The following is a 12,210-nucleotide window of genomic DNA, read 5'->3' as shown; positions in this document are numbered from 1 at the left end:
TCCTTTAAAAACAAAAGGAAAATAGAAGGAAATGACATAAGAAAGATAGAAAAGGGTAGTTCATCAAACTAACCGGAGAGATGATTAAGGCTCCATTTTAAACATCCATTAAGCCCCGATACACCCCCTATTTTGAATATCACAAGCTGATTAATGTCGGAGTTAAAATTCGAGAGAAAACTATTTACATAGCCAAAGTTTTAGGTTACTTTAAAAAGCTCAACGAAATTTATCGATATAGGCCTACATTCATATATATATATTATAAAGAAACTGCATGGATTCCAGTATTGTCTATTCGCAATATCTTTTTTTTAATGTTTTGATTCTACTGAACTCGCATATAATATCGACCTACAAACAATAAAAAATAGAATTAGGGAAAACATACAAAAAATATCTTTAATGTTAATGTCTGTATAAATGATAATTCAGGAGGGCCTCATGAATTGTATTCACAACGGAGAACAAATGTAATTTTATTTAATTAGTTTTTAAAAGCACGAACAGCTTGCTTTTATTTTGTTGCTTTATATAGACGGCACCTAAAGGACAATATTGCTTGCGTGGTGTATATCTTTATATTTTTTTCAATTGGTTTAAATTTAATTGCATTGAATTTCAATTGAATTGAATTAATTCAATTGGGTACGTCACTGGTTTAACAAAAAATAGAATTCACTCTTGAAATATCTCGAGGATGATTTGTTTATTTTTATATGCCAATGCAATTAAAACCGCTTCTTCTGAATTGCCAATTAAGGTCGATGTGTACACACTTGTAAATTCAGCAGCGCCGTTTTAGTAACTCCATTAATCTGGAAATGTTAAAATATAGGAGTATATATTCTTCAAGAAAGCAATACAGGCGTAATCAAGTCAAAATATTTCCAACGTTTAGTGTTAACAATATTAGTCGGCTAGCTTATACCATGAAAATTTTCGATCATATTTGATATGTTGAATAATATAATGCTAATATCCCCAAACAGTTGAATGTGAACTTATTTCCGATTCTTTAAAAATGTTGAGTTCAGTGTCAGTCTAAACTTTCTTATGTTGAGTGAGTCACATCTTCTTAAGGTCTGTGTTAATATAAGCACACGTCACCCTTCTTTTCATAGATGAGACGCAATTCTAATCCAGTGTTTCTCTAAACTTTTCTCAATATCACCGAGTCCCAGATTTCAAGCTTCTTTGTTTTATCCTGTTTACAAAGTAAGATCGCATCACTTTCTTCCTTACGTGTTCGATCGACGTGAGTCAGTGTTTTGCGGCATATAGTGTCTTATATTACCTAACAAAGTACGACCTAGCATCTATCTTTCGCGGATGACTCATTCTACGTGGCATATAAACGACTGTGACGAAATCTCGGCGGGGTGATGGAATCCAATATTCACTCCTAGAAGAGGCGAATTTGTGCTATTTTCCGACTCCCAAGTGACACCACAGTATATCCCTATATATACCCATGAATAACTCACATTCAGCATACCGTATCATTTGCAGAAATGTGGGCTGATATAAGCCTATATATTTATATTTAAATCTAATTCTAATACTCGGTCGGTCACTATATTCAACGCCTATCTGGATTTATTTTGAATCCTCCGAATTTAAAATGTACTACTACGTGTACTTCTACTAAAGAGTAGGCCTATATAGGGTCATATCGGAGCGATAATGAGTCAAGAGAGAATAGGAGGGGTGGGAGGTAGAAAGAAGATTGAGAAAAAAGAGGAAGAGGGGGAGAGAGATTTCTTTGACATAGATTATATTCGTCACTTTTATCCAATATATTTCCGCTTTCGACCATCATTCCTCCCTGTCTGTGTAACATGACCTTGTGTATAAGAACCCGCCATGTCCTTCGGCTTAATTTGATTTTACAGTGTAGAAATACGTCACGATTTCATTGAGGCATTGACTCGTATGAGAACTCGTGAAAGTGCTGAAAACTTGAAAATCGGAATGCCCTTCGCCTTTTTAAAAGCTCTACTTCAATACGAATAGCTAGGCCATCCCTGTTTTAAACATACAGTCATTACATTTACGTCATGTTTTGTCTATACACAATTAAGATTTTTTTTAAAATGATTCAGCTCAACTACAAACACCCTAATGAATTAAAATGTTTGGCAACACTGCATTTTTGTACCAGTCTGCTCCATTATTCGTTGCTAGGTTGGGAAAACACCAAGCTAGCTTACATCTTGTTCGTGGAATTACGGATGTTTATCATTTCAGTCTATTTTGTTTCAATAACATATTTAAAATGTGAAAATTATTGAGATTTGAATTGAAACGAAAAGTTATTTCATGGAAATCTAATGAAGATGTGAATAGAGCGAGGCTTTGTGATTGAACTGCAGCAGTGATCAAATAAAAGTGAATTGATTTCGATTGTGTTTTGTTTAAAATGTTAATTTTTAAATGTTAATGAGCAACAAATAAATGACGTGAGTGATCATCGGTCATGGTGGCTCAGCGATAGAGCGCTCGCCTCATGAACGGGAGGTCGTGGGTTCGATCCCCGGCCTAGTCCCACCAAATGCTTAATCTAAATGGGGCCTTTAACTTTTTGTCATGCGTTCGACTTCTGAAATTGGAGAAGTGTAATATGTAATGCATGGCCCGCTTGAAAATCAGTCAATAGTTAAATTGGCGTTCCTGGGCAGAGTTATTTTTATCGCTCACATGATCATATACATGGACATTTCATAATCAGAATTTTCATGAATCACCATTATGGTCATCATGATCATCGTCACCAATATTCTAACAATCAACATCACCATCACCATCATCATCATCGTTATCATCGTCATCATCACCACCACCATTTTCATCATCATTAAAGGTCAAGTCCACCCCAGAAAAATATTGATTTGAATAAATAGAGAAAAATCAAACTAGCATAATGCTGAAAATTTCATCAAAATCGGATGTAAAATAAGAAAGTTATGACATTTTAAAGTTTCGCTTATTTTTCACAAAATAGTGATATGCAAATGAGACAGTCGATGATGTGTATCACTCACTATTTCTTTTGTTTTTTTATTGTTTGAATTATACAATATTTAATTTTTACAGATTTGACAATAAGGACCAACTTGACTAAACCATATAATATTAAACAATGCTAATTCCACATGTTCAGTGAGGAATTAATCGTTGATTCACTTGACAATGAGAAAATTAGAATATTTCATATAATAAAATACAAACGAAATAGTGAGTGGATGACGTCATCAGTCTCTTCATTTGCATACCCATCAGGATGTGCATATAACTGTTTTGTGAAATTAAGCGAATCTTTAAATTGTCATAACTTTCTTATTTTACATCAGATTTAGATGAAATTTTCAGTGTTATGCTTGGTGGATTTTTCTCTGTCTATTCAAATCAACTTTTTGTTGGGGTGGACTTGTCCTTTAACATTATGATTATGATCATCATTATCACTATTATCGTCATTAATATCCTCACAATCATCATCATCATCATCAATCATTAACCTAAACATCATCACCATCGAAATCCTTCTCATTATGATCATGATCACCATTATCACTATCATCATCGTCATCAATATCCCGTCAATCATCGTCATCGTCCCCATCAATATTCTCACAATCAACATCATCACCATTATCACCATCACCATTATCATTATCATCTACAGCAAAATCACCATCATCATCATCATCATCAACGTCAACATAAAAATTGTTTGTATCATTATAACCAAAAGGCACAGGTATAATAATGAAAACAAAACCTTTCAATTCATCTTGTATTTCAATATGTACTTTGAACAGCGTAATATATCTATACACATCCGAATGGATTATAATAAAATACAACTGGACTTGGATATAGTACAAAACCGCATGGAAAAATGATTTCATAACACAGGAAAACATTCTAAACAGTTGACATTTAAACAACTTATCTATTCCAACGTAAGAGCCCTATATACACCCATAATATAAGAGAGTACTCCATACTGATTGTCTATACAATATAAACACTTGGTAACCAAGCTAAATCAATTCTACCCAACACAAATATGAATATATGCACATAATATAACAGATGGTTCACACAAGGATCGGTGACAGGTGTACAAGTAAATGATGAATATGTTCCCTCACGAAAGGAACGAAAAAATATCCCACTAAAATCTCATTTGGAATTGAGATAAAATGTTGTGTACTCGGCAGAATATCAATTCTGTCCTTGGGTTTATAACCATCTCCATAGCCATTATATTCTCTATAATGATTATGATTACAGATCAACAATTTCATAAACAAATTATATAAATACTGACATTAGCAGTGGCACTATGCCCAACTCAACATACATATCCGGTCCTTCAAAATTGGTTCTGCAATTTGGAATTAGGCATGGAAATATCTCTTGATACTGGAATCATTGAATAATAAACAATAATAATATAGGATTTGTATAGCGCATGTATCCACCTTGCTAGGCGCTCAAGGCGCTCCTATATTACCCCGGCTAAGCTAGTCTACCGATTCTGGTCCGCACAGCTTTTTGAGGAAGTACTTCCTGCCGGTACCCATTTACCTCACCTGCGTCGAGTGCAGCAGTGTGGATAAATTTCTTGCTGAAGGAAAACACGCCATGGCTAGGATTTGAACCCACGACCCTCTGTTTGAAAGGCGAGAGTAAGAACCACTAGACCACAACACGCCCACATATATAGCCTGCTCTATTTATTTCCCTCCATGGGATAATGCACTGATGCTTTGAAATAGCACGTAGCCTACAATACTAAGAGATATCCAAAGCTACATGGAAAACTTGAATTACAGATCTATTCTGGAAGGAAAAACTGAAATAAAAGCAGAACAAATATTGTTGAACTTTTGATGAAAATCAATAAAATGAAGAGAATAAAAGTTGTGAATTTTTACACTTTTGATTTTGTGACATCACAGACAAGCAGCTTCACCATTATGTTGTGTTGATATACAATTTAAAAAAAAATTGCTATATTCTAAAAAAAATTGAAAGTGATTTTATTTATGCAGTTGATACACCACCAAAAACATTATTTCAAATCCCCTTCTGGAAGAAAAATATTTGTATTCATGTTCCAATATTAAAATAATTGGAGTTTATAGAATTCATATCACATGATAGTGATACATGGGGAGACTGCCCGGATTTGTCATTAAGAATTCAAAATTCATAACTGTTATCCTTTGATGGATCTTATCAAGCCTTTCACCGATGTTTTTCTCTACTTTTCCTGCTTTTCTCATATCTAACTAATTACCAGGGCGAATTTACACTTTTAATGATACTGTAGAAGGTTCATACGGATATGCCTACATATGACCTATGTATTATCGAAAGATATCCCACGCTAAAACCAGAGTTGCAGAACTATTTTGGAATACATGTATATTGAATTTTTTAGCTTTCAGGCAACACTGTATGAATGTGATGGAGATTTTGGAAGAACTAATTAACAACAGTTTTAATGAGAAAGAGACAAATCAACCTAAATTCCTCTACCCACTGTACAGAAAAAAATATTGCTCATGATATGTATCAAATAAAACCTGATTATCTTGTTTGCATTTTGTTGAAAATCTGATTGAACAGGAACTGTCAATTATAAGAACTTTACACATTGATTCTTTAATCTACATGTAAAGCTAGATTTGATTGTTTAATGCCTTAACACATTAAGTCTTTAAAATAAAGCTGACATTTTTTTAAGCTGAATGCAGGCAGCAAGCAACTCATCAGAGAAAAACAAAACACAAAATAATAAATATTAGATATATTTTCTTGTGGTTCTGAATAGAGAGAGTGAATGGTAAGATGTCTGTTTATGCATGTATTTCTATTAACAAAACCATTAAGGAACACAAAATCTTCGACCAGGATGCCAGATTCTTCAAGTACGGCCATTTTTCATGAATCATGAGTAAACGTACTTAGTCACAGTCCTAAAGAAAGTTAATAAAATAATGGGTTTAATCAAGATCTTACTTTTTTTTATGGCAGAGACAGACATCTTGAGTGGTCTTTATAGTAGGAACCCAGAAAAGTCAATTACACAAGATTCAATTAAGTGCATTCAAATCTCAACCCCTCAGGTGGTTACGTCGGACTTTCCATTTACAGTTCATCACTGGGGAGTTTCAAAATAAAATGACCTTTTTTTTCTCTCTCTCTTTCTGCCATCACAGTTGATTATTTCCACTTCCTCCTCCCGACATTTTCTGTTTAAACATTGTGTGAATAGCTGAAAGTGGTCGGTTCCACAGGGAAAGCCAACAAAATCTATGTTCGAGTTTTTGTTCTAAATGTACTAAATAAAACAAAGAGTTCCTCCCAGACAATAGTGATGCTTCCTGTGGCATTTCACAATGTACAGTACGTCCATATGCTGATGACTCCATGATCACATAATATAATGGTATGATAATTACCACAAAATTAGGAAGTCAAATAAAGCAAATAATGCACTGGCAAGACAGTGATACAGCTTCATGTACATACTAGCGCTCACTTGGAGAAAGAAATAAAGTGAAGTACATGTATCTACTGCATGCTTATCTAGAAAACCAGCATTGGGGGTTTACAATCAACTGACCAAGGAGACGAAAGCCGATCCTCGTTTCCAAAAACGTCACAAACCACAAATGCCCGTTTCATATTACCACCACAAAATGCTACTTAATCTTACATCAAGAAAAACACCATACAGATATACCTAAATCAACAAGGTATAAAAATGATACGTACACTACACACCACGGTCATCTCATACAATTAGTATTGCAAATTTCATTTGTGTACCTCAAGGCACTCATTATAATGTTATATCATGTGGAATAATCATCATCTATTGCAGTACTATACTGTTTGTTAATACTAACCTACCAGTTTGCAAAAACTCTGGTGTTGATTTAACACCAGCCCGGAATCTACATGTATATATGTCCACACCAGAGAAGTGTTAAACAACACCAGTTTCGTTTCGGTCTAACACCAGATACATGTAGGTGTTTATACAAAACCAATTAGTATTGAAACAGCATCGGTTTGATTCCAAACTAGTGTTGTTTCAATACTTCTCTGGTGTGGACATATACATGTATAGATTCCGGCTGGTGTTAAATCAACACCAGAGTTTTTGCAGTGTATGTGTACATTGTAACTCAGTAAATCTATTATATATGTATATACTACTGACTAGAATATCAAAATGATTGCTAGTCCTACTCTCTCCCTCTCTCTCTTTCTCTCTCTCTCTCTCTCTATCCATGGATCTACTAGGACCATGTTTCATCTACATACAGTATAACTCAATCAATTGATTTGTACATTACAGTGTACAGAAACTAAAAAAGTTAGGTTTAGGTTTCAATACTAAAGTATGTACAAGCTTTGACAAAGGAATTATTTGAATTTCAAATACCTCTGAATCGGGTTACATATGTTACTGTACACAGCAGTTTGAGTGTAATATACCAATTTATCAATTTTTTTTCAATTTTTTTCTTCTAATTTGCACATTTATCTAGTCTAGGAGTGTGTGTATGATGTTCGCCCATGCAGCCATTTACATGTAGCCAAGAACCATACATATTTGAATTAAATTGTCCTCTTAAAACATTATACTAAATAAATAATTTCTTTTAGCTCAGTTTCCTTTGAAATTACATTTAATTTCACCATGAAATCATATGTAATATCACCCTGAAGTAATATCTCTTTCATCTATCAATCAATGTTAATGACACACTTGAGAGAAATATTCCTGAAATCTAATATCTACAGTGTACATGTAGATATCTACATAAAAGTAGAAATCATGAAAAATGTACATTATAAGTATATTATCGGAATGTTGACTAGAATTCAAGAGATAGCTTTCAATGATATACAAGTATATATCTAATATCTGTAACTATTTCAGTGAAGAATAACATAGAAATAATGCAAAGAAATAGATAGCAATACTAAATTTCTAAAATGGATGGCACATTGATAGAGGAAAAATCAATCAGAAATATAATATTGTAACCACAAGTACCACATCCCAAAGTTTGAAGTGAAATAGATATGTTAACATTCAAATACAATGATTCAAAATAACTTGAAATTTCAAGCAAGTAAGCAAATGGATATTACATTTAAAGGAAACCAAACCCCAAGATGAGATGCAATCTTATTGGAAAGAGTAAAATAAGAGGAACAATTTAAAATGAGTTTCATCAAATCGGTTGTGAAATAAGCAAGTTATGGACGTTTCAAAAGTCTTGTACTTTCTATGGGGATCCTCAAATTGGCAAACATGCTTCAAAATGGCTGATTTTGTGGACAACTCTCCATTTGTTTTGTACACAATTTGTCAGATTTTCCGTATCATCTTTAAAATTGCATATTGCCTCATTCTGAGCATAACATATATCATGGGAAAATATACCTTCACACCACATATGTCAAGGTCAGGAGGAGATGATGTGAAATATCTCAAGGGGAAAATCTGAAAAATTGCGTACAAAACAAATAGAGGGTTGTCCACAAAATCAGCAATTTTGAAGCATGTTTGCCAATTTGAGGGTCCCCATAGAAATTACAACAAGACATTTTAAACGCCTATAACTTGCCTATTTCATAACCGATTTTGATGAAACTTGTTTTAAATTGTTCCTCTTGTTTTACTCTTTCCAATAAGATTGCTTCTCATCTTGGGTTTTGGTTTCCTTTAAAGACATCTACGAATGCTGGGAATATATAAAAATTTATATTCATATATTTACTAACAATATCACTCCTTCTTCTTTTTTTTTTTTACGAAACATTTTTTTCTCTTTCTTTTCTTGTAACATATTGATTGATATTAAAACAAGTTGACAACTACTTATAATTTTATTAATAGGGAAACTATAAATTACAAGCTCTGCTTTTTAATAGTTTGCCCTTCATATCCTCATCTTATTGATATATCTGTCTCCAATCTGAACGTTCAATTGTATTACATATGTCTTATTTATTATGATTTATGGTGAGGTATTGTATTATTTTATTATTAATGATTTACTGTCTTTTGATGGATGTTACATTGTATTTGATATTTTATGAGATATGAAAATATACCAAACTGAACTGAATATTGTAGTGACAATTTTAATCATATTTTTTCTTGATAGAAAGGAAAAATCACTGTTTAGTGAAATTGATGGGAATACCAACATGTACTACATTTACATGTACATGTAATTCTACGAAAATTTGGAGATGTAGGTATTGTACCAAAACGATGCCTGGGAATGAGAGCTATAAATCATTTACTTTATAAAGGAATTCATCAGTGATAGTGTTCATCATCCACTGATACTACCTAAAGGCGATTATTTGCTTGATTTCCACATAGGAAACTACATGGTTTTTAGAAATAACAGAAAGCATATTTCTCGAAAATAATGACACCTTAATTGACATAACTTCAGGCAAAACATGAAGTGCAATCTGTCTACATGTTTTTATAGATGTTTACCTTTGGTGAATTAAATTAAATTAGATTGAAATAATTATGATCTGCAGGTGATACAGGTTTGAAAGTCATCAATTTCACTATTCTAATTGTTTCATGAAATTTGGGCTTCTTTTATCTTTCATATACGCCCAGTATAGATTGAGCGTAGTATAGCAATAATGTACAGAAAACTATGGTGTTTCACATTATATATTAATGCAATTTCATTTTATACATGTATGCAACATGTGGATTTTACATGTAGGTGTTTATTTTTTCACTACTGACACACTTACACATGGAATTCATTATTCTCAAGTTCTCTACATACAGTTGAGGCCAAAAGTTTACATACACCCATTGATTATTCAGTGAAATACATGTAAACATGTTCTCTTGCCAAACATCGTAAAATTTACTATATCTTCTACTACCATGAGGAATTTGGGATCAAATGAAAGAGCGTATTACATGCAAGCACTTTCAAATGATTGGGATGCCATTGGGATTTAAGTATATTTCAGGTGGAATTTTCTCTGAAGAAAAAAGTAATATTCATGCCAAATGTTTTTTGTTTGTTATCATATTTTCAAACATCATTTAATAGAAATATGTCAAATCTATGAATTATATTACATTTTCTATTATATGTCACCACTGAACAAAAAAGTGTAATCTGAAATGTTTGTGTCAAGAAGTAACTAGCACAAATATGAAATGTATTGTCAAATTTTTATTTTGAATTTGTCTAAAATATGAAGATTTTTCGGGGAAAAAATGACACCTAAACATTTTTCTTTTCAGCTCCTGATGACAAAGCAATGTGATGAAGGGGAATGACATACTCATTTCTTTGATATCAAATTTGTCATGATAGCACAAATATTTTATGAGATACAGTAAATTTATGATGTTTGGCAAGTGTCAACTTTTCTTTGAATTTTCTGGGTGTATGTAAACTTCTGGCCTAAACTGTACATACATGTATGAAAACAATAGATTTTTCTCCCAAAATAACTTAGCTTAAGTGTACAATTCTCTTTAACAAGTGATAGTAAGGAAATAGCTCCTGAAAACATGGCCTCCCTTACCTATTTGCAGAGATTGTTAAGACTTGATGTCCACTATAGGACCAATGTCCAGGGATTAAGACTTGATGTCCACTAGTGTCCAAGGATTGTTAAGACTTGATGTCCACTAGTGTCCAAGGATTGTTAAGACTTGATGACCACTATAGGACCAATGTCCAGGGATCGTTAAGACTTTAAATGAACACTAATGTCCAAGGATTGTTAAGACTTGATGTCCACTATAGGACCAATGTCCAGGGATTGAAAAGACCGCATGTCCACTAATGTCAAGTCTTGAGGGATTGTTACGACTTGATGTCCACTATAGGATCAATGTCCAGGGATAAAGACTTTATGTCCACTAGTGTCCAAGGATAGTTAAGACTTGACGTCCACTATAGGACCGATGTCCAGGGATTGATAACACCGCAAGTCCAATAATGTCCAAGGATTGTTAGGATTTGATGACCAGTTGACCACTATAGGACCAATGTCCCAGGATTGTTAAGACTTGATGACCGCTTATGTCCAGGGATTGTTAAAACTTGATGTCCACTCGTGTCCAAGGAGAGTTAAGACTTGATGTCCACTATAGGGGATCCACTACCTGGCTCTGCTCAAGGTGCTGTACCTTTGAGCGGCAGACGACGCAGCGTAGCGGCAGGAGGCGTTGAGACAGGGCCATCTGAATCGTCTTGACGAAACACTTTCGGCAGACGACGCGGTGCGTGCAGGGGTACGTACATATCACGGCTTTCCTGGTCAGGCATACTACACACTGGAAATAAAAAAATGATAGAAAGAAAGGGATTTCATATTACAAATGATTTCTAGAATCAGATCAACAGAATAAACACGATAAATATGCAGAGCACTTCAAATGGATCGGCTGTAAAACACCTCAGTTGGAATTCTAATCACAGGTTCATCTGATGGGCTTCAACTCTCTTGGGGAATGAAATTATTATTTTTTATCAAATCTAAAACGTGTTATATTAATCTCCCCCAGAGATTAGCTTTTCGGTCACAGATATCTTGAAACCGTCTGCAGGAATTCGACTTTTTTCTTCCTAAGTATTTTTACTTCCATATGAACAATATTATATACAACATCAATCAAAGTTCAGTATGTGTTTTTTTTAATAAGACCTTTCTAATTATTAAACTATGCCTTAAAACGAGGGCAACGCCAGAGTCGTTTGGGGTTTCTCAGGAAGGGCCAAGAGGAGGACCTACATGCACAAGAGACAACATTTTTTATTCCTCCATGAAGTCCTCTAGCACAATCTTTTTCCTTTTAACCTTTATTTCCTACCCCATCCCCCAACATCATGTTTAAGACCACTTGGAAGAATCATGGGGCTACTGTGTCCCCCCTAACACCCCTGGTGGCCCCAACCCTGCCGGTAAAAAGTATCCATTACATGTTGCAGTCTTAAAAGGATATCGCCTGCCGGGTCAAAGACCACTACCGGACACCAGATGCTATGGGGTATATAGTGTTTCAATTTCATCTTCTATAGAAGGTTAATAGCACACATCCTGTGGGTATATTCTCTCGGATTACCCCCATCCATTAATATTATCTTTACAACCTCTGAT

This window comes from Lytechinus pictus, chromosome 13, assembly GCF_037042905.1.
Source record: "Lytechinus pictus isolate F3 Inbred chromosome 13, Lp3.0, whole genome shotgun sequence".
NCBI classification, from domain to species: Eukaryota; Metazoa; Echinodermata; class Echinoidea; order Temnopleuroida; family Toxopneustidae; genus Lytechinus; species Lytechinus pictus.
The sequence above is the reverse complement of the archived record's forward strand: the minus strand, read 5'-3'. Positions refer to the sequence as shown.